This window comes from Pleurodeles waltl, chromosome 9, assembly GCF_031143425.1.
Source record: "Pleurodeles waltl isolate 20211129_DDA chromosome 9, aPleWal1.hap1.20221129, whole genome shotgun sequence".
NCBI lineage: Eukaryota > Metazoa > Chordata > Amphibia > Caudata > Salamandridae > Pleurodeles > Pleurodeles waltl.
The window spans coordinates 160,231,784-160,256,505 of NC_090448.1; positions in this window are offsets into that span (position 1 = coordinate 160,231,784).

Sequence of the window (24,722 nt, forward strand, 5' to 3'; positions counted from 1 at the left end):
AAGGTTTTGGGTGTGAGGGGGGTTGATGGTGCTGGATTTGGGTTTGGTGAGCTCTTGGACGATGGCAAAGAGTTCCTTGCTGTTGTGTGAGTTATTGTCTATGCGTTCTTTGTAGAATGACCGTTTGGTGGTCCGGATGAGTTGGTGGTGTTTGCGTATGGTTGTTTTGAGGGCGGAGAAATTGCTCATTGAGGGTTCTTGGTGCCATGCTTTCTCAATTTTGCGGCATTCACGTTTGGAGGCTTGGAGTTCTGTGGTGAACCAGGAGGCGGTCTTGATGGTGCAGGTGTTGTTGTTTCTTTTCAATGGGGCGAGGGAGTCTGCGCAAGCTGTTAACCATTGTGTGAGGTTGTGGGCGGCAATGTTGGGGTCGTTGGTGATGGGGGTGGAGCTTGGGAGTTTGGCACTCAGGTGTTCTTTGGAGACACACTATAATAAAAGACTATGGGTCAGATGTATCAAGCGATTTTGCATTCGCAAACGGTGAGAATAGCAAAATGTGTCCGTTTGCGAATTCAAAAATGCCTTTCAGAATGTATGAAAGGCATTCGCAGTGCAATTTTAAGGAATCGCTAAAATAGCGATTCCCTAAAATTGCAACCCCATTTAGAGAATCGCAAATTGCGATTCTCTAAATAGGAAATCGCAAATAAGGAATCCTTATTTGCGATTTCTTAAGCACATGTATCAAGCATTTCCTAAATGCGAATTGGGCATTTAGGAAATGCAATTACCACCAACAAAAGTTTGGTGGTAACCATGTGCAAATTTTAAAAATGCATTTTAAATGCATTTTTAAAATTGACATGTAGCGCACACATGCCCCTAAGGCATGTGTGTGCTTCACATGTCCGTAAAAATATTTTTGGGGTGCAGCAGAGGGGGCCTTAGGCCCCCAGCACCCTGGGATTTGCATTTCCTAAATTGCAAATTCCTAACTGGAATTCGCAATTTAGGAAATGCAAAACCATTCGCAGCAGGCCCATAGGTGCAAATGGAGTTGGATTCTCTATTTGCGATTCGGTATTAGCATTTGCGAATTTTAAGAAATCGCTATTACCGAATCGCAAAAATCATACATACCGTTTTGCATTTCTTAAATAGCGATTTCTTAAAATTCGCTATTTAAGAAATGCAATTTGCTTTTTTGATACATCTGGCCCTATAGCTCATAAATACTTAAGTAACTATGCCTTAGGGGCATGTGTGCGCTACATGTCAATTTTAAAAATGCATTTAAAATGTATTTTTAAAATTTGCACATGGTTACCACCAAACTTTTGTTGGTGGTAATTGCATTTCCTAAATGCCCAATTCGCGATTCTCTAAATGGGGTTGCAATTTTAAGGAATCGCTATTTTAGCGATTCCTTAAAATTGCACTGCGAATGCCTTTCATACATTCTGAAAGGCATTTTTGAATTCGCAAACGGACGAAGTTTGCGATTCTCACCGTTTGCGAATGCAAAATCGCTTGATACATCTGGCCCTATGTGTACAATTACCCCTTGTTAAAAATCTATAAAGAACAAATAACAGAAAACTAAAATAATAGCAAAACCAGCACTAGAACCAAGAATGTTTGACCAGATAAACATCTTCCCCATGAACAGTAATGCAAATTCAGGAACCCTATATAATAACAGTGATGTAAGAATTATTATCTTCAGAATATAAAGCAATAAACAAACTCCAACACAATCACAAACATGGTTAAAGGATTGCACTTCAAAATTGTGTCTACCCACCTTTGTTCATATATGCAGTCTTCCTGGCAACTATCTAGGCCAGTAGATCCCAAACTGTGGGTCGTCACCCACTGGTGGGACGTGAGTAGATTTTTGGTGGGTCGTTAAAGTTCCCAAACTGTGGGTCGCAACCCACTGGTGGGACGAGAGTAGATTTTTGGTGGGTCGTTAAAGCCCTAGAAATAATTAAAATGTCTTTAAATTCTGTATTCATCTTGTTACATTTGCTGCGTTTCAAAGATGGTGGTCAACTATCAGGCTATGTCATTTGAAGAAAAAGAAGCACAAGAAGGCTGATAACTCACACAGTCAGGGGCCACGTGGTCCTAGATATATCCTGGGGTCAGCTGGGGACAGAAGAATGCAGGTATAGCTGGGGCATGGAGATGCACAGGCAGTAATAGCTGCTTCACACTCTAACCCACCTATATCTGATCCCCTCCTCTCATTGGTTAACTCTCTCTCATAAGCGATTGAGACTGGGACATTAGGTCCTCTTCAAAAGAGGGTCTTATTGCCATAAGTCAGGGGAAAAAATGTATGCTTTAAGCATTCCAAGCCTACGAGCACTGTTGTCTCACAGGTACACTCTAACACTCTGGGTTTCATTATGAGGCTGGCTGTCTTGTGACCGCCAGCCTCACGGTGGCAGTCAGGAATACCACAGCAACATTAAGACCCTGGCGGTTAGACCACCACAGTGCGCCATCACTGCCGGGATCCATGATCCCGATGAGCTGACGGTGGCAGAGATCGCAATCAGCGAGGGTAGCGCTGCATACAGCGCTGCCTTGTTGATTATGACCTCGTTCTCGCCAGCCCGTCGGGATCATGTATCCCGCCAGTGATGGCGTACCCTGGTGATCTAACCACCAGGGTCTTAATGTTGCGTTGGTAGTCCTGACTGCCACCGTGAGGCTGGCAGTCACAAGACCGCCAGCCTCATAATGAAGCCCAGAGTGTTAGTGTGTACCTGTGAGACAGCAGTGCTCGTAGGCGGTTTTACCAACATGAAAAGGCTAGTTGAGAGCAGGTGCAGGGGGCCACAGGGGGGCTTGGCATGGGCTGTGGTCCTCCTGCCCAGAACCATCGCAATGTTCATTGTCTGTTGTGCAGACAGTGAACATTGCAAAGGTGGTGGTGCACCCTGCGGCGGCAGCATTGCTGCAGGCTCGATTACGAGCCGGCGACAATGCTGCCACCTGTTTCTCAATAGGCTGGTAGGTGGAAACCTCAGTTTACACCTGCCAGTCCAGCTGGAAACTCTTAATGGGTCCGGCGGGGAGGTTCGGTGGGGAGGTAGCCGGTTTGGCGGCAACCTCCCCGTCGGACAGTTCAAACCCTCCACTGAACTCCTAATCAGGCCCTAAATGTGAATAATTCATGTGTAATTAAAGGTGCCCATTCTCGTATGCCCAGTGTGTGTACTCTGATACACTTCTAGCCCCACACTGTGCAGTGGTAGAGCATCCGACAACTCTGCCAATTTTGGCTTTCTCCTGGTCTGGTAAATCTCCATCTCGAATGCTTCTGTGGCAAAGCCACCCATGAACTTCACACTAGGAGAGCTTATATGTGCACTTGAGAGAATGTGCTGCAGCTGCTGACTGACTTAAGTGTTCCTGTTTTCTTGTTTTGTTTCCTTGTGTTCCTCCTTAGATGGCACCTGATGTCGTGGCACTTTTTCCACCTTCCTTTCTGTATTTTCTCACTTCTTCCTGCATTCATTTTGTTTCCCTGTTGGTTACTCAGAGTTTCTAGAGTACTTGATCTCCATTCCACCCACAGGTGCTTTTTATCTTATTCTGTGATCTACTGGTGAATCTTAGTTCTGGTGATAAAGCTAGTGGTTGTCCAAATTCAGTTAGCAAAGATCTTTGTGAACTCCTTTATCTCTCTGAGTAGGAAGCTTCTATTTTTTTAAATTTATTAGGCCTGCATAACATTCAGACCCATGTACTTTTACGGTACTAGAATCATTGGATATTATTTTGACAAATCCTCTTGGCAAGATTATTACCCTTTCCTATTTATTGTAATAAAGTTAGGTTCCATGAAGCATATGACAGATAAGCCTCATTTGAAAATGCATACTTGGAGCCAAAAAAGGTGGTTGAGTTAAGACCTGTATTGAAACTACCCATTACAGTCAAATTAGCTGAGAACACAGTGATTTGATGCCTAATGACCTGCTGAACGCAAAACAAAATAAATAGAGCTGGTGGAATTCGGGTTCGTTCCGTACATTAGGTATGCTGTGAACGAGGTTAATGGATCTTTTCACCGAGTATAAAGGGATAGAAAGGTTGAGCATCAAAACTCAAACAGCAGTTCAAATAGACAGTGTGACACATTTGGCCATACATTTAGGAATAAGATTAAGGATTTTATTACAGACTCATGCTCAAGTTTATGTAAATGATTCCGAAGAAAATACTATAAAGATACAGAATCACCATGGGTTGACCCAGACGTCTAAAGAAGTTTAGACAAACTAACATGAACAGAACTAAACACTCTATAGTAGCAATACAAAATAGCAAATAATTATTTGGTGCTCGGTAAACAAGCACTGTCCAACTCTCTTAAGTATGAAGGCAATGTAAGAGTCACCTAAGTTTAACTAGCTAGGACAAAGGGAAAACCCTGCACATTGGCAAGATTCAAGTTAGCAGGTGCTGGGCTAAAACACATGAGGACAAAAAGTAAAAAAGAAAAGAAGGACAAAAAAATTGTAAAAGTGACATCTGGGGCAAAATGTGGCTAACCAAGGTTGGCAAAGAAGTAGGTAAAAAGGGAAGGCAGCATTTCAGAAGCTCGGTCAAGTGTCTTCTTAGGTTAGGGGAAACATTTTTAACAGCCTCATTACGAGTTTGGCGGTCCCACCTCAGGGCCATCAAACTCGCAGGGAGGACTCCACTCCCATGGTGGTGGTTTTCCCATCTTTCCCATTACAATGTTCCTGCAGGTCTGACCGGGGGGAACATTGTCATAGAGCATTCCTGCCAGTCAAACCTACAGGAGCAGTGCTATGAGATAGCACTTGGCTCCCATAAAGGAGCCAAGTGCTATCTCGCAGCACAGAGGGGGCTGACCAGCACCCTCAGAATGTGCACTATCTGGAAAGCAGACAGTGCGCATTCTGATGGTGCTGGGCGGGGGGCTGCACTGTCCATGCCAAAGGCACACCCAGCACACCATTACCACCAGCCTTTCCATGTTGGTGAAACCAACATGGAAAGGCTGGCGGTGAGGGAATTTGTAATTAGCCGCCCTGGTGGAGTACAGCTCTGACCGCCGTCATGCCGTCAAGAACCATGCTCCCGGCAGGGACTGTGGTCCCCTTGGGGGTCCACCTGCCAGGGTTGTAATTGTGTGGTCGGACCACTTGGAGTGAGGTGGTCCAACCATCAATGAGGCCCTGAGTCTCAGCAAAGCATTGAAAATGAAGGGTAAGGGCAGACTGCTCTGTACCTCTGAATCCAGAAAAAGACTACTGCTAATCCAACCAAGGATTGGTATATTCAAGTCCAAAATGCACAATGATTTGTCAGTCCATCACAACACACGAATCGGAAGGTTCAACTGTCCAATCATATCCCATCATATGACAGTCACTTGAGACATCAGGGAATATTCCTATTACCAATGTGGGAAAGGCATCCATCTTAGCTCATCTGTATGATTTGAAAGAATTGTTTATTGTCCATTTTCACAGTTACTCAATGTACTGGGTTAAAGGTTACTGTCTCAGACTCACTCTGTGTAAAACAATAGGACATGTATTTTATATTTGTATCTACATTTTTCCCCACACATTTTATGAGCAAGAGCTTTGCAGGCCTCACATAAACTATATAAAGTGAATTAAAATGACACATTCAGTTATGCTAAATAATGCATATATAACATTTAAAAGTATGAATTCATTATTAATAAGCTTTGTCAGTCTTCATGCTACAGTAGATTTAAACCAAAATAACTCAATATACATTTTAGTGGGTGTCATGCTAAACTACATTTTCGACATTAACATGTGACATTTAAATTATTTTTAGAAATTGATAATTGTTTTAATACAAAATATTATTTAAGATCATAAAGGAACACATGAAATCGAATTAATTGATTATACTTGAAGTTTTAGGGCTATACCACATCACTTTAGATCACTCCAGAAAAAGCACCTTAACATAGGCTTTCACTGCACCACTTTACAGTTAATTTGTTAGGACTTCTTATAACAAAAATGTAAAGATTGTCACCTATAGACAAAGGTAACAATAACATTTCTGCTCTGGGACCTTAAGTGGGACTGGGCCCCAACAATACTGCTGTACAATGATTTGTTCATTAAATAGATACATTTTTGTATGCCTAAGATGTAGGATTGAAGGCAATATAGCGACAAACGAACACATTTATGGGGCACTCTTTAGGGGGCAAAACAAATGCTATGGTCTCAGGTCACGTAAATTCCCCAAACAGCGCGAGGTTCTTACTCATGTCATAAACCCCCAATAGTGTCTAGAAGTAGCTGTGTTCGAGGTTACTGTATGTGAGAAACCTCTTAGAGGTGAGCGGAGGAGGAGGGAATACTGAAGGTGGGGGGATTTGCAAGAAATTTAGTTCTTTCCACGGAAAGAATGGATGTTATTACACCATTTGTTTTGTTTCAAATAGGGCTGACATGGGAGAACATAAATCTGCCTAGTAAATGAATTAACAAAAAAGTCCATTTAGCCTTTAAGTTAGTTTAACACAAATGTGCTTAACAAAATAGTATATGGTTAACATCCTGACCCGCCATCTGTATTGCTAATAACCGTGCTCATTGTTTATTTATGTGATGGAAACGACCCTTCTATGCATTTTATCTCAATGCTCAGCTGCTCTGTTTAGGCCAGCCTGAGCACGCTGTGTAGAAAATCACGTTTTTAGTGTCTCAGACTGCTTATTCAGTGAAAATTGTTTCGAGGGTAATCCCTTGTTTCGTGATGAGGGCTTCAATTACTATATTTTATCTTGAAATAAATTGCAAACGTGCCAGGCTTTAATATCTGCAGCATTGTTTCGGCACAAACGGCTTGTAAAACACACATTTAATTTCCAATTTAGAAAGCTCTTTACAGCTTTACATTAAACTCAAGTGATAATATAAGAAGCTGTTAAATTAGAAGAGACAATTTCCCAACAGATTTGGAAGAAAAGGATAATGGTAACCCTTACATTTTTGTACTTTTGGCAACGGCTGACTATCTTCGTTAACAAGTATTGTCCTGGATAAAATATCAAAGAAAAAAGATGAGAATAAATGGGCAGGATTAGAGGTATTAACATTTTTGGGTGAGTGCCTTCAGGAAACTGATATCACATTTTACTTTGTAGTTCTGCCTAATTTAGTTGAAATACTGAGACACAGAAGACCGAAATGCTTCAAAATACATGAACGTGCTATTAAGCAAAGAAATGAAATGTATGAGTGACCTCTGTGAATAATAAAACACACCCACAAAAATACAGTAAGAAGCTGTACAAATATAATTGACACAATAGCCACACAAGCCAGAAACTTGTAATGTGCTTGATCATTCACTGAAGGTCATACAATCAGTGGTAAGGTGCCATTGGATCACTTGGGAAAGAGGTCTGGATCATCATTACAATCCTGAAATGAACTTTGTACTTCCTGTCTTATCATACTGAGCAACACAAAAGGATGATGGATGGGGTGCTGACAATGCAAACACTCACCCCCAGTCACAGATCTGGGTTTAATCCATCGTTATTTTGCTCACCATGCCACCCCAGTTTGGACCCAGCCATTTGCAAATCAGTCTTGACCCTGTTCCTCATGGGAACAGTCTAGCCCGAACTGCCAGGCCAGGTCCTCCCTGGACCGGAAACAAGCATCCTGGGACCAGTTTCAGGGTATCACCCTTCTTCAGCCAGGCTAGCTTGATTCCAGTGGCACAGTGAGCAAGGGACCCACGTCTGGGCATACCCTTCCCACTTAGGGCAACATTAGTAACACAAAAGGATGATGGACGGAGTGCTGACAATGCAAACACTCACCCCCAGTCACAGATCTGGGTTTAATCCATTGTTATTTTGCTCACCATGCCACCCCAGTTTGGACCCAGCCATATGCAAATCAGTCTTGACCCTGTTCCTCATGGGAACAGTCCAGCCCGAACTGCCAGGCCAGGTCCTCCCTGGACCGGAAACAAGCATCCTGGGTCCGGTTTCAGGGTATCACCCTTCTTTAGCCAGGCTAGCTTGATTCCAGTGGCACAGTGAGCAAGGGACAAACATCTGGGCATACCCTTCCCACTTCGGGCAACATTAGTACCACAAAAGGATGATGAACGGAGTGCTGACAATGCAAACACTCACCCCCAGTCACAGATCTGGGTTTAATCCATCGTTATTTTGCTCACCATGCCACCCCAGTTTGGATCCAGCCATATGCAAGTCAGTCTTGACCCTGTTCCTCATGGGAACAGTCCAGCCCGAACTGCCAGGCCAGGTCCTCCCTGGACCGGAAACAAGCATCCTGGGACCAGTTTCAGGGTATCACCCTTCTTCAGCCAGGCTAGCTTGATTCCAGTGGCACAGTGAGCAAGGGACCCACGTCTGGGCATACCCTTCCCACTTCGGGCAACATTACAACCTTCTACCCACGCTGTAGAAGTTCTGCAAGGGATGAAAACTCATGTTTTCACTGAGGTGGTCCCAGTTGTACTTGTTACCTGATGGAGAGAGGAATATTAAATTTATGCTTTCAATGCCTTGCCTGTTCTAAAATAGTGGGATGCTCTAGCTTGAGCTGAGGCTGCTTAACTGTCCATTTTTTGTGCCAATAGAAGCGTATACTTCTGCTAACCACACCATACCCATTCTCTGAGGTTTGGGGGCTGTACAGATGTGGCCTCTGCTGGGAGGTCAGCAAGTTCTGCTGCTTATTCGTTTAGTTTGGATGGTGCGCTGTAAAACTTCTTATTTTGTTTGCTTTGTCGCCTGATTCAGTTCTCTTCTAGGAGCTTGTGTCTCACAACTTTCAAATTTCAATAACTACTATTGAGAATGTATTCAAGGATTAGTGCCCCACCCCCACATTCTGGGGCCAAGCCTCAAATCCTATGGTGCTACATTTATCAGCTAACTCAGATATGGGTGGAAGAAACAAAGAAAAAACATTTCTAAATTACTGAAAGCGACACTCTTAAAGAACATTTCATTCCAGTCAAGGTTTCCTTGGACTGATCGTCCTCTGAGGAGGGACAGGCCCCATCAGGAACCTCATTTCTTTAGGGCTATCATTGGTTCTCAAGAACATAACAGCAACTACAGAGGAGCCATCACATGGTCTGTTTGTGGCACCACCTAGTGGATGAATCCTCATGGATAGTTTCCAAATAGCATCAGGGAATAAATCATTTTGATAAAATCACAAAGTTAGGGAAGGAAGATGATTCTTCAGAAACGAATTGAGGAAAATGACTGAAAAAGAGGTTGGGCATAGGATACAGGAGGAACAACTAGACATGTCTCAGACAAAGAGTATAATGTAAATTAGGGGACATAAAACTAAGATGAAAGAAAACCACAAGGCCTTTGCAAGGAAGGGGCAGAGGGGGCTCTCTGCCCAGGCCCCTGCCCATTTCAATGATCAACACTACTGCCACTCCTGTCTTCGATAAAATCCCAAGAGGCTGTCTCTGGGCCAAGCTAAATAATTGGGAGATCCCACTGCCTCTCCTGAAGGCTACCTAGTCACTGTACAGTAACACAATTTGTTTTTTATCAGATCTCTGATAAAAAAGGGTGCCTTGATCATTGCAGGATCGTGTACAGAAAATGTTGCAAGCTTTAAAAATCTCAGCATAACGGTCGAAAAAAGAGTTGTCAGGAAAGCGGTTTTAGGCGCCCTAAAAATGACAGCGAAGCAGATGATGTGTAAGGTGGGCCAAATTAAGAGAAACCTCGCAGGCCACACGTTACAGTGGATTTAAAATGAAATAACTCTATTAATGCTTTTCAGTGAGGATAAAGCAAAACTACATTTTCAACATTAACATGTGACATTTAAAAAATTACTTTTGAGAAATTCATTCTCATTTTAATAAAAGCTATTAATTAACATCAATGCCCTACCGATGGTGGTTGCAAGCAAGCTAATTCTAACAATCTTGTACGGAACAATGATGTTATAAGACCAGCTCTGTGAATGGTTAGATAAACAGCAATGCATTTGCTATCATCACTTATTTGCTCTCCCACATTGCACCAGTCAAGTACAAATCACACTGGAATTTAAACTTATAAAGCAGGACCTGGTCCAGAGGATGAAATTTGTCTCGTACTACCAGAAATTGAAAACAGCCCCAAGTGACATTATGATACAAGTCCTTTGAGGAGCCAGTTTGGTCTGGGGCTCTTTTCAAGCAACCTCAATTGGTGCTCTGAGTGCGGAGGATGTAATATGCAGTAATCTGTCACATAAAATCAAAGCAAAATTATTAATGAAATCTGCAGTCATAATTTCAGCAGAGAGGATCTGCTGGAACTAAGGGACACATTTCATGGTAATTGAGCAGTAACTCTTCAAACCCCAGGAACACTTCCAGAGTACTTGGGCCTGCCTCTTTCCAACCATTTAGAACACTTGGGACCAGATGTATGAAACAGTTTTGCACTCGCAAATGGTGCGAATCGGTAAATTCGTCCGTTTGCGAGTGCAAAACAGTGGTCTGCGATGCATGAAATGCATTCGCAGACCACAAATAAGAAATCGCTAAAATTGCGATTTCTTGCGTTGCGACCTGAAAATTGTGTCTCAATTTGAGATTCGCAAATTCCAGGTCGCAAGGCTATGCTGGAAAAAAAACGCAAATTACTATTTTTCCAAAAATGGCATTTTGCACTTGCAAAATACCATTATATGCAACCAGGTGGTAACCTGGTGCAAAATTTAAAAATGCAGTAAAACTGCATTTTTAAATTGAACATGTAAAGCACACACGCCCTTTTGGCATGTGTGTGCCTTACATGCTTAAAAAAATGATTTTGGGGTGCAGGAGAGGGGGCCTTAGGCCCCCAGCACCCTGGCCTTTTGCATTTCCAAAATTGCGATTTCTGGTTCAGAAATCGCAATTTTGGAAATGCAAAAAATTCGCAGCTATGGGCCATCAGGCCCATAGCTGCGAATGGGGCCGGTATCGCAATTTGCGATTCGATAATAGCATTTGCGATTTTTAAGAAATCGCTATTACTGATTCGCAAATGTGATACATGGCCCTTTACGAATCGGTAATAGCGATTTCTTAAAAATCGCTATTACCGAATCGCAATGGGCCGTGATGATACATCTGGCCCTCGATTTTTAGAATGCGCTTTACCTTTATCCCACTAAGGTGCTATTGGTTTGGCCGAAAGAAGGATGAAAATAACACGCAATGGAGATGGTGTGATCAAATAGAGAAGTCACTAATGCATGTGATCTGTATATGTGAAGGTTTAAAAACCCTCAGGTGCTGATGGCTTCCACTAATGTTTCGATCCCTAAACGTGAGAACTTGGAGGGCGGTTGTATTAAACTGCTTAACCCCTTCCCCGCCATGGACGTAATGGTTACGTCCGGTGGTGCGGCGCTGAGGTGCCACGGACGTAACAATTACGTCCTGGTATAGGCCTTCAGGGGAAGCGCTGGCACACCCCTGAGGGCCTCTCCCTCCACCCCCCAAGGGCAGGACCCCGACAAGTGACGTCTGATGATGTCAGAAGCGCCAACGCACGCTGCCCTCATCACAGGTCAACTCTCGTCACGCTGGAAGCAATGCTTCCAGCGCGACCCGAGGATAAACTGATTACTTTCTCTACTGATTACTTTCTCCTCGGTACGAGGGGCTAGGGAGGCAGAGAGGCATGAAAAGAAAAGGAAAGGCTTTTCCTTCCCTTTTCACATCTCTCTGTGCATTCCTGCAGCAGGATTGCATAGCGATCGTGCTGCAGGAATGCCCACTAGACACCAGGGACTTTGTTTACTTTAGGTAAACAAAGAACGGGTGCGGCCCTTTGGGCAAGGGTCGCTCCCCAAAGGGGTCAATTTATTATAAGGCCATTTCTGCCCTCCCTGGGGCAGATCGACCTATATTAATTAGCCCTATCTGCCTCCGGGGGGAGCAGAAGCCATTAAGCACCAGGGATTTTTTTTTCTTTCTATATTGATAAGGGGAGTGACCCCTTAGGCAAGGGTCGCTCCCAGGGAGGTCATTTTTTTATTAGGCATTTTCTGCCCCCCCCTGGGGGCAGATCAGCCTATATTAATTAGGCCAATCTGCCCCCGGGGGGGCAGAAGCCACTAGACACCAGGGATTTTTTAATTTTGTTATTTATATTGATAAGGGGAGCGACCCTCAGACAAGGGTCACTCCCTGGGGGCAATTTTTTACTTAGGCCTTTTCTGCCCCCCCGGGGGCAGATCAGCCTATATTAATCAGCCGATCTGCCCCCAGGGGGGACAGAAGCCACTAGACACCAGGGATTTAAAATATATATAAATATTGATAAGGGGGGGCGACCCCTTAGGCAAAGGTTGCTCCCTGGGCGGCAATTTTTTTATTAGGCATTTTCTGCCCCACCTAGGGACAGATCTGCCTATATTAATTTATTTTTAAATGTATATTGATAAGGGGAGTGACCCATTAGGCAATGGTCGCTCCCCGGGTGGCAATATTTTTAGTAGGCCTTTTCTGCCCTCCTTGGGGGCAGATTGGCCTATATTAATTAGGTCGATCTGCCCCCAGAGGTGGCAGAAGCCATTAGACACCAGGGATTTTTTAATTTTTATTTATATTGATAAGGGGAGCGACCCCTTAGGGGAAGGCAAATAGTTTTTAGGCCATTTCTGCCCCCCTTCGGGGCAGATTGGCCTATTTCTATTAGGCCGATCTACCCCCAGGGGTGGCAGAAACCACTTAGGCACCAGGGATTGGTGTGTGTGTGTTTTGTTTGGGGGGCAGCCCTTTAGGCAAGGGTGGCTCCCCATGGGGGCACATTTCTGTTGGCCATATCTGCCCCCCTGCCTATTTTTGGAAGGACCATCTGCCCCAAAGGGGAGCAGAAAGCCCACCAGAACCAGGGAAGATTTTCTTTCAAAATAAGAGGGTGGGGGTAAGGCCAAACCCCCACCCCAAATAAATGGGGCCAAAGTTGTTCTGCCCACCAATGGGCAGATGGGGCAATTACCCCCGATCTACACCCGGGGGGAGGCAGAAAGTCTACTAGGTGCCAGGGAAATAAAAAGAAAATAGTGTGGTGGTAGCCACCAACCAGTATGAGCATGGTTATGCCCCCACCCCAAATGAAGGGGGTAACAGTCTTTCAGCTCTCCCCCGCACAATAAAACATCTTATCCAGCTGCATGCAAGAGGACATTTGATTATTTTGGGTTTTGGTTTTACATTTGGGCCATGAGAGCTTGGCTAACTCTCAAAATAATCCCACTTGGAATGGTGAGGGCTGCACTTTTTGGACTTTGGGACGCTGCCATGTAGAAAAATCCACAAGACCTAGACACATCTGAAAACTAAACTTCTGGGAGAGTCCAGGGTGGTGTGCTTCACATGCACCCCACACCATTTTCTTACCCACAATGCCCTGCAAACCTCCAACTTTGCTGGAAATCACACATTTTTTCCACATTTTTGTGATGGAATCTTCCGGAATCTGCAGGAATCCACAAAATTCCTACCATCCAGCATTGTCTCATCCACACCGATAAATATTCTGCCCCACCTGTAAGCCTAAAATGTTTTTTTTTCAAACTGCCCTTTTGGACCCGCTTTGGTTCCCCCTCAATTTCAACATGTTTTTGTCTCTTTCCTATCACAGGCACTTGGTCCACCTCCACAAGTAAGTTATCATTTTTACCGGGAGACTGAGAGGAATGTTGGGTGGTAGGAAATTTGTCCCAGTGTGGTGATCCCACACAGAAATGTGAGAAAAATGTGATTTTTTTTTAGCTACATTTGAGATTTGCTGAGGTTTCTGGGTAAGAAAACATTGGGGGATCTAAGCAAGTCACACCTACCTGGATTCCCTTGGGTGTCTAGTTTTCAGAAATCTTTCGGTTTGGTAGGTTTCCCTATATGGCTGCTGAGCCCAGGACCAAAAACGCAGGTTCCCCCCACAAAAACGGGTAGTTTGAATTTGATGATTTTGATGTGTCCAGATAGTGTTTTGAGGCATTTCCTTTCGGGGGCACTAGGCCTATCCACACAAGTGAGGTACCATTTTTATCGGGAGACTTGGGGGAACGCTGGGGCGGAAGGAAATTTGTGGTTCCTCTCAGATTCCAGAACTTTCTGTCACCGAAATGTGAGGAAAAAGTGTTTATTTGGCCAAATTTTGCGGCTTGCAAAGGATTCTGGTTAACAGAACCTGATGAGAACCCCACAAGTCACCCATCCTGGATTTCCCTAGGTGTCTAGTTTTAAAAAATGTGCAGGTTTGGTAGCTTTCCTTAGGTGGAAACATACTAAACCCAAACATTTCTGGGAACTAGACATCCGGGGAAGTCCAAAGAGGTGTGACTTGTGTGGATTCCCCAAAGTTTTCTTCCCCAGGACTCCCTGTAAAGCTGAAATGTTGAATAAAAGCTCTATTTTACTTGCATTTCTGTCACACAAACTACAGGAATATGCTGGGACCCACAAAATTCCTACCACCCAGTGTTTTCTCACCTGTCCTGATAAAAACACTATCCCACTTTAGTGCTTACCTAGTGCCTGCGTCAGGAATGGATCACCGCAGGGTCAACAGTTGCCCTCATGTAAGGACCAACATTGACCGTTGTGGGATTTATTCCTGTCGCAGGCACTAGGTCTACCCATACAAGTGAGGTACCATTTTTATTGGGAGACTTGGGGGAACACTGGGTGGAAGGAAATTTGTGGCTCCTCTCAGATTCCAGAACTTTCTGTCAGCGAAATGTGAGGAAAAAGTGTTTTTTGGGCCAATTGTTGAGGTTTGCAAAGGATTCTGGGTAACAGAACCTGGTCAGAGCCCCACAAGTAACCCCATCTTGGATTCCACTAAGTATCAAGTTTTCAAAAATACACAGGTTTGGTAGGTTTCCTTAGGTGCCGGCTGAGCTAGATGCCAAAATCCACAGCAAGGCACTTTGCAAAAAACAGCTGTTTTCTTTGGGGAAATGTGATGTGTCCATGTTGTGTTTTGGGGCATTTCCTGATGCTGGAACTAGGCCTACCCACACAAGTGGGGTACCATTTTTATCTAGAGACTTGGGGGAACACTGGGTGGAAGGAAATTTGTGGTTCTTCTCAGATTCCAGAACTGTCTGTTACTGAAATATGAGGAAAAAAGTGTTTTTTGGCCAAATTTTGAGGCTTGCAAAGGATTTTGGGTAGCAGAACCTGGTGAGAGCACCACAAGTCACCCATCTTGGATTTCCCTAGGTGCCTAGTTTTCATAAATGTGCAGATTTGGTAGCTTTCCTTAGGTGGAAACATACTAAACCCAAACATTTCTGGGAACTAGACATCCGGGGAAGTCCACAGAGGTGTGACTTGTGTGGATTCCCCAAAGTTTTCTTACCCAGAACACCCTGCAAAGCTGAAATGTTGAATAAAAGCTCTATTTTTCTTGCATTTCTGTCACACAAACTACAGGAATATGCTGGTATCCACAAAATTCCTACCACCCAGTGTTTCCTCACCTGTCCTGATAAAAACACTATCCCACTTGAGTGCCTACCTAGTGCCTGCGTCAGGAATGGATCACCGCATGGTCAACAGTTGCCCTCATGTAAGGACCAACATTGACCGTTGTGGGATCTATTCCTGTCGCGGGCACTAGGTCTACCCAAACAAGTGAGGTACAATTTGTATCGGGAGACTTGGGGGAGCACTGGGTGGAAGGAAATTTGTGGCTCCTCTCAGATTCCAGAACTTTCTGTCACCGAAATGTGAGGAAAAAGTGTTTTTTTGGCCAATTGTTGAGGTTTGCAAAGGATTCTGGGTAACAGAACCTGGTGAGAGCCCCACAAGTCACCACATCTTGGATTCCCCTAGGTGTCAAGTTTTCAAAAATACACAGGTTTGGTAGGCCTCCTTAGGTGCCGGCTGAGCTAGATGCCAAAATCCACAGCCAGGCACTCTGAAAAAAACAGCTCTGTTTTCTCTGGGAAAATGTGATGTGTCCATGTTGTGTTTTGGGGCATTTCCTGGTGCGGGAACTAGGCCTACCCACACAAGTGGGGTACCATTTTTATGTGGAGACTTGGGGGAACACTGGGTGGTAGGAAATTTGTGGCTCCTCTCAGATTCCAGAACTTTCTGTCACTGAAATGTGAGGAAAAAGTGTTTTTTGGCCAAATGTTTTTGAGGTTTGCAAAGGGTTCTGGGTAACAGAACCTAATGAGAGCTCCACAAGTCACTTCATCTTGGATTCCCCTAGGTGTCTAGTTTTAAAAAATGTGCAGATTTGGTAGGTTTCCCTAGGTGCTGGCTGAGCTAGAGGCCAAAATCCACAGCTTGGCAATTTGCAAAAAACAGCTCTGTTTTCTTTGGGAAAATGTGATATGCCCACTTTGTGTTTTGGGGCATTTCCTGTCACAGGTGCTAGGCCTACCCACACAAGTGAGGTACCATTTTTATTGGGAGACTTGGGGGAATGCTGGGTGGAAGGAAATTTGTGGCTCCTCTCAGATTCCAGAACTTTTTGTCACTGAAATGTGAGGAAAAAGTGTTTTCGTTGGACAAATTTTGAGGTTTGCAAAGAATTCTGGGTAACAGAACCTGGCGAGAGCCCCACAAGTCACCCTATCTTGGATTCCTATAGGTGTCCAGTTTTAAAAAATGCACTAGTTTGGTAGGTTTCGCTAGGTGCCGGCTGAGCTAGAGGCCAAAATCCACAGCTTGGCACTTTGCAAAAAAACAGCTCTGTTTTCTTTGGGAAAATGTGATGTGTCCATGTTGTGTTTTGGGGCATTTCCTGTCACGGGCGCTAGGCCTACCCACACAAGTGAGGTACCATTTTTATCGGGAGACTTGAGGGAACACTGGGTGGATGGAAATTTGTGCTCCTCTCAGATTACAAAACTTTCTGTCACTGAAATGTGAGGAAAATGTGTTTTTTTGGCCAAATTGTGAGTTTTGCAAAGGATTCTGGGTAACAGAACCTGGTGAGAGCCCTACAAGTTATTCCATTTCGGATTCCCCTAGGTGTCTAGTTTTAAAAAATGTGCCGATTTGGTAGGTTTCCCTAGGTGCCGGCTGAGCTAGAGGCCAAAACCCACAGCTCGCACTTTGCAAAAAAACAGCTCTGTTTTCTTTGGGAAAATGAGATGGGTCCACTTTGTGTTTTGGGGCATTTCCTGTCACGGGCGCTAGGCCTACTCACACAAGTGAGGTACCATTTTTATTGGGAGACTTGGGGGAATGCTGGGTGGAAGGAAATTTGTGGCTCCTCTCAGATTCCAGAACTTTCAGTCACTGAAATGTGAGGAAAAAGTGTTTTTTTGGGCAACTTTTGAGGTTTGTAAAGGATTCTGGGTAACAGAACCTGGTGAGAGCCCCACAAGTCACCCCATCTTGGATTCCCATAGGTGTCTAGTTTTCAAAAATGCACAGGTTTGGTTGGTTTCCCTAGGTGCCGGCTGAGCTAGACACCAAAATCTACAGCTAGGCACTTTGCAAAAAACATGTCAGATTTCAATGTAAAAATGTGATGTGTTCAGTGGCGTTTCCTGTTGCCAGCATTAGGCCTACCCACACAAGTAAGGTACCATTTTTATTGGTAGAGTTAGGGGAATACAGAATAGCAAAACAAGTGTTATTGCCCCTTGTCTTTCTCTACATTTTTTCCTTCCAAATATAAGACAGTGTGTAAAAAAGACATCTATTTGAGAAATGCCCTGTAATTCACATGCTAGTATGGGCACTCCGGAATTCAGAGATGTGCAAATCACCAGTGCTCCTCAACACCTTATCTTGTGCCCATTTTGGAAATACAAAGGTTTTCTTGATACCTATTTTTCCCCCTTTATACTTCAGCAAATGAAATGCTGTATACCCGGTATAGAATGAAAACCCATCGCAAGGTGCAGCTCATTTATTGGCTCTGGGTTCCTAGGGTTCTTAATAAACTACAAGCCCTATATATCCCTGCAATCAGAAGAGTCTAGCAGACGTAACAGTATATTGCTTTCAAAAATCTGACATTGCTGGAAAAAGTTAGAATAAAATGTTGAGAAGAATGAGTTTTTTTTCACCTCAATTTCAATATTTTTTGGTTTCAGCTGTTATTTGCTGTAGGAAAATCTTGTAGGATCTACACAAATTACCCCTTGCTGAATTCAGAATCTTATCTACTTTTCAGAAACATTTAGCCTCCTGGGTTCCAGCATTGGTTTCACACCCATTTCTGTCACCAACAGGAAGGAGGCTGAAAACACAAAAAATAGTAAAAATGGGGTCCGTCCCAATAAAATGCCAAAATTGTGTTGAAAAAGTGGGTTTTCTGATTCAAGCTGGGAGGCTGGTGATTTTAGCACTACAAACTCCTTGTTGATGCTGTTTTCTAGGAAAAAAACACAAGCCTTCTTCTGCAGCCCTTTTGTCCCATTTTAAAAAAAAAAAAAGAAAACGCTGAATTTAGCCTAATTTCTTGGTCTCCTTCAGGGGATCCCACAAAGTCTGGGTATCTCTAGAATCCCTAGGATGTTGGAAAACAAGGACACAAATTTGGCATGGGTAGCTTATGTGAACAAAAAGTTATGAGGGCCTAAGCGCAAACTGCCCCATGTAGCCATAAAAAGGCTTGGCACCTGAGGGGGAAAAGGCCTGGCAGTGAAGGGGTTACTAGGTGAATCTTGCAAGTTAATAGGACAACTTTTAAACTTTAAGAAAGAAGCCACTGCAATCCAAAATCTCCATTAATGATTTTAAAGGTAACAGGAGCAATTTTGCACCCACAATGGAGCACAAGGCACTTTTTATTTGTTCAGAACACTCACTGGCCCAATTGGGTCAGCTGTGATGGGCCTGCATGGATTAATGGTAACAACAAAGAGGACTCAGGTGGCCCGATGAAATGAAACAGGTCGGGCCAATGGTAAAGATACTGGTATGGTTTTTGGAACAATGGAGCATGATGCACTTTCTTTGCATGGAGCACATTGTCCCTCAATGATTCATTAGGGTATATTGATATAGGCGAAGGGCCGACAGTGGACTTGGTTGTGGGCATAGAAAATGATGGGTCTATGATTTTTTTTCTCACTATCATGTAGTTTTATACTACTGGGTCTTGGGCAAATGAATGCATCTATTGACATGTTTTGATTCAGTACTTTTAATCTTTTTAATTCGTATGTGCACTGAGATGTAATGATTTTAATTAATCGAACATCAATAAATTCCTAATTCTTAAATCTAATTCTTTTCCTGCCACAATTTGGATTTTATACAAAAAGAATGTGGTTAATTTTCAATGAGGCCTCCATTGGTGGCTGCACCACTGGGTAGTGCCAGATGCTTATGATGTTGGGTAAAAGAAAATAGGTTTTAAGCACTTTTTTTAAAGTTTATAAATGTTTATTAACTTTTCCACAGTGCAAAGTGGTCCAATACAACTTAGATTTTACACAAGTGAACTCATTCTGGAAATGGTTTGTCTTTTCCCAGAAGTCATGATTACTAGTTGATTAGCTGTATCATGATGACCTGCTCAGGCTCAGCACAGAGCCGAGGTACTGTATTTTTGCATCTGAGGCATCTACAATTCCTACATATTGGACTTGGCCCTCTCTGCAGAGTCACCCACAATCGTATTTGCTTCATCCCTCATATTTATGCCAAATTCGTTTTTTTTGGCTCTAGGCCTCTGTGCAATTTACCACTGCTATCCAGTGCTAAAGTTCTTGTACTCTCTCCCTAAAACATGGTACACTTGGCTTACACCTGATTGGCATATTATATGTAATTTACTTACAAGTTCCTAGCAAAGTGGTACACCAAATACCATGGGCTGGAAATAAAATGCTACTAGTGGGCCTACAGCATTCAATGTGCCACCCAATTAAGGAGCCCATAAAAACTATCCTGGGATTGCCACTGCAGCCTGAATTCAGTTTTAAACTGTCAATTCGAATTGGCAATATAACCCTCTTGCCAGCCCTACACTACAATTTTATTGACTATATGTCATCCCTAATGTAGACTCTAGGTAGCCCATAGGCCGGGGTGCATTGTAATTAAAATGTTGGACATATACTTTTAGGTTATACATGTCGTGGTAGTGAAAAACTCCTAAATTAATTTTTCACTACTATGAGGCCTACTTGTTTGTAGGATATCAATGGATTGCCTTATTACATTTAATTAATAAGTGCTAACTTTTTATGGGGAAAGGTAGGTGATTCATGTTTGGTATCTATTAAATTGTGATTAAAAATACTCTTTAATAGTAAACTTGGATTTTAAATAAAACTTTTGAGAATGCTACTTGTAGAAAGTTGGCATTTCTTGCCCTTTGCCCTTTGATTTCCGCAGCCTGACCTAGGTCATATGGCTGGTTGTATTTGCCAGTTAGACTTTGTGAATTCCTTCCAGACAGTCACATAATCGAGGGTTTAGGCCATGAATGGGCCCTCTGCTGGCAGGATGGGTGGGTGGGGGTAGGCTCCCTGACGACGACGCTTCCTCCTCAGACACTGCCTGAAGCCTTGCCCTGCTGAACTTTACCTTCTCAGAGCATTATCTTCTAAGTACAAGTGGTAAGCTCTGACCGAGGTCAATCCTCTTCCTGTATCTGACCCGCGCTCCATCATGGTCATCCATATTTTTGACCTGGTCTCCTCTGACTAGGTTTTCCGTGGTTGGTACTTTCATCTTTTAGGTACTAGTGCCTACTAAAATCCTCAAAAATTCATAACTCAGATTCTACTGATTGGAGTTTTGCCATTTCAGTGTCAAATACTTTATTAAAAGTTGCTCTAATTTTCTAAATTGATATAGGATTTTACTTGTGTTGTGTTTTTTACTGTATTACTGTTTCTGTGCTTTATAAATACTGTACACATTGTTCCTAAATTAAGCCTGAGTGCTTTTGTGCCAAGCTACCAGAGGGTTAAGCACCGGTTAATTGAGTGAATTTTGTTGTTCACCCTGAGAGGGACTGTGGCGAGTGTTTGAATAGGAGTTACCCCTCCTTCAACCAACAACCCAGTTTCTCATATTGGCTTTCAGCAGTGTGGATCAGGACTTGGGTTTGTGCAGTACCACACATTGATTTGTGTAGCACAAAAATCACAGATGAATAATTTGATACCAGGTTTGACCTCTCTTCAAATTCTTTCTAGTTTTCATTTGTCTGTGTTCTCCCTTTTCGAAATGTAAGTGCCTTTCCTTCTCTTTTGCACTGTGGAGACAGAGCTTTGACAACGTTGATACCTTTAGCAGGGCTGAGCTGCTGAAGCTCTGCATGGAGAATGGGCTGAAGGAAGACACGAGGGACACCAAATTGGATCCGCAGGTAGCCCTCAGAGCCTTTCAGGGAGTTCAGAAATGGCAGACCATAACTGAGGAGGATGATGAGGCAGTAGGGAGCACTCTCAGAGGATGATGAGGAGATTGTGGACCCAGACCTGGGTCCTAAGTGGCACAGAGAGCCCAACTCAACCCCAGCGGATACCCAGGATGCCCAGGATGGGGCAGGGACCAGTGTGTCTGCAAGCAGTCTGTCCCTAGAGGAGTTGGGGGAGAGAAGGGTAGAAAGGGAGTTCAAACTTCAGCTGGCAAAGATGAAGCTGGAAGCAGAGGAGAGGAAGGCTGAACCTGAGAGAGCCGGGCAAGGCAGAGACCGGTCATGGAGGAAAGAAGAATGGCTCATGAGCTCATTCCCAGAGAGTTGGACATAAAAGCCAAACAAGCAGAGTCCAGCGACATTGGTGGCAGCATACCTGCAGTGTCCATTGGAGAGGTGAGTGTCCGCATAGCACAAGATCTGGTGCACAATAATGTGGTAGGATATGCATATGAGGTAGCTCTGAAGGTACACACTTTTCCAGAGGAGTATTTAAGGGGGAAGGTAAATAAGTAAGCAAATGGCTACAGTGGGGAGGGACACACTTTTCACATTCAAGGCAGATGACCAGACAAAGTATGCCCCCATGAAAGCCACACTTGTTGCAATGGTAGTGTAAAGGCTAGTTTACCCAGACCAGTATACCGGTCAGGAATGTAGGGTAACACAGGCCCAGGGACAGGACTTTTAATGCCCCGATGCCCTGGTAACCCTGGAGTGGGATGGAGAGGTGGCCCAGAAAAGGGCCATAGTTAGTCAACAGATGCAAATAGATTGCATTCTGGGGAATGAGTTGTCCTTGGTATCAGGAGAGCTGATAGGGGTGGATCCCAAGGGCACCTTGGAAGCTCAGACTTCTGGGTTTACTACCCCTAAATTGAGGGGACAGAAGCGCTGAGCCTGTGGGTTCAGACCATGAGCTGAGTGGCCAGTCTCAGGCTACTACCCTTGGACTGGTATAGAAGAGAGTAGCCAAAGGGTGCCTAACACATTGGGCTGTTGCTCTCTGCCCTGAGAAACCTCAGAGGTCATATATCCCTGGATGACACGGGCCTGGCTTTGACACTGACAGCTGTGAGTGTCCTCTGTTGGTTGCTGTCTGTTGCCGTGGGCTACTGTCTTGCCTATAGTACACTTACATCACAAAGAAGCTTACTCAGGCTTATACCCAGTTACCTATATTTATTTCATTGCTTCTTCCTTGTTTTTCTCTGTTTCATTCTCTTAGCAAGTTGCCTGTCTTCCTGAAGATTGTTCTTTCTCTTCTTCTCTTTCAGTTTTGTCTGTCTCTGTTCTCTGGTTTCTGGTAGGTACAAGGGATGGACTGTCCATTTGGCCTCAACAGACCTTGGAGGAATAGTAAGAAGCAAGAGGTCAGGTAAGTGTATTTTACTTATCTGGGCGAACTGATGCTCATGAGGATGCGGTTTAGAGGGAGCTCAGTAGTGCAAAAGAGTGTGCTCTGGAGAGTCGGTAAGAGATAAGGCTTCTCAGAGTAAAGACATTGATTATTCTGTCCCACCCTCAATGCCCTCGGTTTGCTCTCCTCTGCCCAGCAAATTGTGAGTGAACCCAATTCCAACCACACCGTCCCTCACGCTTCTCCACCCCTTCAATATGCTATCTGTTTTGAAGAAGATTTTTAACTTGTGAAAACATGTCCCTCCAGAGATGTGGCGGGGTTTGATGACCTTCAGTTGCTGTCTACCTTTTACCAGGCTGCTTTCTCTCCCAGGCCCTCTAGGTGGATCTCATTCTGGTCTCCATCCCTCTCTCTTTTGGCGCTCAGGTCCAGTGTTTTCTTCTCCAATGGATGTCATTGCCTTGACTTACACTGGCGTACTCCTCTTCTCTGCGCCCGCGTTCAGCTCTGCTGCGACTTTCGCCTCCTCTGTCCTGGGCTGTACCCTTAGGCTCGACATCACCTAGAAGCTATCAGGTCTTTCCAACGTTGGCCGTTCCGGTGTCCCCCTCGGCACTGGTCTTTGAACACTGTTCTGCACACAGTGTTGCTGATGTCAGGGATCACGATCACAACCATGCAACACTGTCCTTATGGGCAAAGTTTTCCTTGGGTAAGGGACAGAAGTCTGACCCAGGGGATAGAATGGGCTATATCAATTGTTGCCCATGGTGCTACTGTCTGCCTGCTGGGATGCACGTGTGAGCAAGTTATTGTTAGGTTCTGCACAGATGGAGTCGCCAAGTGAGGAGAAGGGGTCCCAATGGATCAGTTCAGTTGCTCAGGAGAGTGTAGACAGAGGGATCCAACTAAATTCAGGGGGCATAGAACTAGCAAAGGCCTCTGCAGTAGAGGGCCATTGTCCGTGTTCTACTGCCTGAGCAGGGAAGGCCATCAAGTTATTGAATACTCTACCTTAGTCATCCCTGGCATAAGCCTGGAGGAGGGTTGTTTTGGACTTGGCCCCGTCTACATGGTCACTCCCACTTCATTCCTCCCATTTTTGTTGAATTTGTTTCTGTTGGCTTTATGATTCTGTGCACATTACCTCTGCTAGCCAATACTAAAGTGCTTCTACGTCTCCGTAAAACATGGCAAATTGGCTTACATCTGGTTGGCATTTTAATTGACTTATAAGTCCATAGTAAAGTGGTATACCCTATACCAGGGCTGTAAGTTAAATGCTACTAGTGTGCCTGCAGTACTCATTGTGCCACCCTTATAAGTAGCCCCTTAAAACCTGTCCCAGGCCTGTCATTGCAGCTTGATTGCAGTTTTAAACTGGCCATTTGACTAGGCACTATAGCCCCCTTGCCAAGCCTTAAACTCCCCTTTTATTGCATATAAGTTACCCCTAAGGTAGGCCCAAGGTAGCCCATGAGGCAAAGTGCATTGCAATTAAAACATTGGACATGTACATTTACATTCTATATGTCCTGGTAGTGAAAAACTCCTAAATTTGTTTTTCACTACTGTGAGGTCTACATGTCCCGTAGGGTAACATTGGGTTGCCTTATTACACTAAATAAGTGTTAACATTTGATTGGGGACAGGTAAGCATTTCATGTTTGGCATCAATTGTAATTAAAAGTCCTCGTTAATGGTAAAGTTGGATTTTAAATTACATTATAAAAAATGCTACTTTTAGAAAGTTGGCATTTGTGTGTCCTGCAGCCTGCCCCATGTCATATGACGGGGTGTAGTTGGCAGTTAGACTTTGTGAATTCCTCTCAGATAGTCACACAATAGAGGGATTGGGTGCATGAATTAGCCATCTGCTGGCAGGATGGGGGAGAGCTGGTCATGACCTCACTTGCAACTAAATAGGCTGTTCTCTGCCTTCACACAAAGGGCTTGTCACCACTGCATTGTCCCTGGAGCCAGGGCAGGGGAGTCATGAAT